This window comes from Triticum dicoccoides, chromosome 4B, assembly GCF_002162155.2.
Source record: "Triticum dicoccoides isolate Atlit2015 ecotype Zavitan chromosome 4B, WEW_v2.0, whole genome shotgun sequence".
Taxonomy (NCBI): Eukaryota; Viridiplantae; Streptophyta; class Magnoliopsida; order Poales; family Poaceae; genus Triticum; species Triticum dicoccoides.
The window spans coordinates 170,981,149-170,983,759 of NC_041387.1; positions in this window are offsets into that span (position 1 = coordinate 170,981,149).

The window sequence follows — 2,611 nt, forward strand, 5'->3', positions numbered from 1 at the left end:
GCATCACCGTGAGCCATGGCTCCAAAAGCTCGACCTTCTGCAGTTGGCTCAAGTAGAGTGTCGTCCTCAGTTCTTTCATGATGATAGGCACAGCCGAGTTGGCTAGCATAGTTGGCATTCACACAAGAGGTCCTGGGTTCGATTCCCAGGCACCTAAGTTTTTTGCCCATTCTTCATTTATTTTTGCACACAGCCATTTGGGCCAGATCTGCTACCGGGCTTGCACAGTGCGTTGAATCCGGTCTCTGTATGTTTTTTTCCTTTTGTTCTCTGTGATTTAACGTTATATTGCATTGCATAATTACAGAAATGACATTATCTTGCATTGCTCATATATAAATAACCATGCATCGGTTTGCAACAAACTTCATATGCAAAATGCTTAGAATTTCATCTACTTTCATAATATGCATCTTTCATCCCTATTTAATATGTTTAACTTGCTGTTTGAATTAATTTGCTTAAATGACATGCTAAAATGGTTTATTTCATAACTAAATAACCGTAGCTCGGTTTTAATTGCTCTTTATATGTAAATGGGCTAGAAAAATGCATTGATTAACATGGTAGCATTATTTTGCATGTTTAACAACTTTATTCTTAGGACAATAAGTATATATCGGCCATTGCTTGTTTGAACCTCTTGATGCAAACTTGGGTGAAAACTTCTCAGCTTCTATAACAATCGGGTGATAAGGTTCCATAGACCAAAACCATATTGTTCATCCTTTTGCTAGGACTTTGCAGACAATCAATAATGAAATTCCTCCAATCCTTACTTCTCCTGCATAAAAGTTTCATTAGTGGCCGAAGCGGTGGGCTTCGGTTCGGCCTTACCTATGTTGACAAAACCTAGCATCGGCTATTGATAGAAATACAATACACCATTGTTAACATAGTAGCCAGATGCTTGCTGTGCCAACTCTTTCAAATTGTCATGTCTAGATATATGAACAATTTTAAAGCAACCCAAGGTAAATCTTGCATCTAGACACACCAAAAGATAAACTATAAGTGATTCGTTAAAACATTGATAACCCTTGGATACTTGTTGTACTACTCATAACGAATCACCCAAAGCCTCAATACGTATAGCACCTATGGCAACCAAAAGCTCCAAACCGAATAAAATTTTATATTCGGCTTTGATTATTGTGAAAAAATATTTTAAGTGGCATGAGGCTTGTTTTGATCTCCAATTGAACTAAGGACGATGTTAGGATACTACACCGGCCATGCTTTGACATATTCTTAGGGCGATAGATAAATATCGGCCGTTAACATGAGGTCCATGTAAAATTCACCCACCAAAGTATGTATAGCCGAAATAAATAAATAAAATAGGAATAAAATATTTCGGCTCCTTTGTATTAGCAACAATGTAACTAACCAAATGTATGATAATTTGGTAATACCCTCTCATGATATAGAAAATTATGTTGCATCCATGGATCAAAATAAATCCACGGAGGTTAATTGATCATACCTAGGGATGAATTCCATGGCAAAGGCATCAATGGCATGGTTGAAGAAAATGGATGATGTGCTAACCGAATATTTTGATGTTGTGATGCGCACCTTCGGCTTAATTGTTTGTTGCTTTCATTATTTTCCTTCTTCATTTTTATTGTACTTGTTGCAACAGAAGCATGCACATCATTTTTGTCTTGATTGATCTTCTTGGGAACCCATGCCATGTTCTTCTTTTTGAGCTCTTGTGCACTAAGATTTTGTATTTTCTTCTTTTGCCAATATGATAAACCGAGTGGGCATCTCGGTTGTGATTTTGTTTCAACCAATGTCAACTCTTTTTGGGCCTTGTGCACCCTCAACTTCTTTTCTTTAGATTTGGCACTCTGATTTTTATCAATTGATTGCTTCACTTCTTTGCCTTTTATAGCCAATGTCAACACTTTAATTGGCTCTTTGTTATTTGAGATCAAATCTGAAGCAGCACACTTACAACCATCGCTTTTCACGCGGTAAACGTGATTTACCACCTCTTTCTTCTTTCTTGAGCTCTGGACCGATTCCTTATGATTGAAACGGTCTTTGACGCGTGATTGTTCAAATGTTGATCTCCTTGGAGCTGCATAGTATTGGTGAGATGGTCTAGAATAAGATGGAGAATGTGCCCTTGTATCATACCTGTCCCATGATGAATATGTATCTATATGAGCATAGGGAGGTATCCACGGCATTGGCATTGACGGCCCAAAATAAGGATATGAATATGTTGCATTATAATTATCACTTTGCCAATACCGATCCTCATATTTGCGCCTTGGGGGTGACCTTGGTTTCTTTGCATGATTTGGACGATAAGCATTCTTTTCTTCACTCTTCTTTTGATATTTATCCAATAGTTCAGTGAAGGTGATTTTTGATCTCTTACACTTGCGCTTATTTCGGCCTTTGTTTTCTTTTGGTTTGCTTTCATCGATCATTCGATTTGCTTGCTACCCCCCAGTCCTTGGTGTCTCCATTGTAGCTTCGATGGAATTCTTGCCCTCAAGATTATGTTCATTATGCTCTTCAACAACTTCTTTACTTGAAAGCTTGATCCCATCACCTGTAGTTTTTACCTTCTCTTCAAATGGATCGGCTTGAA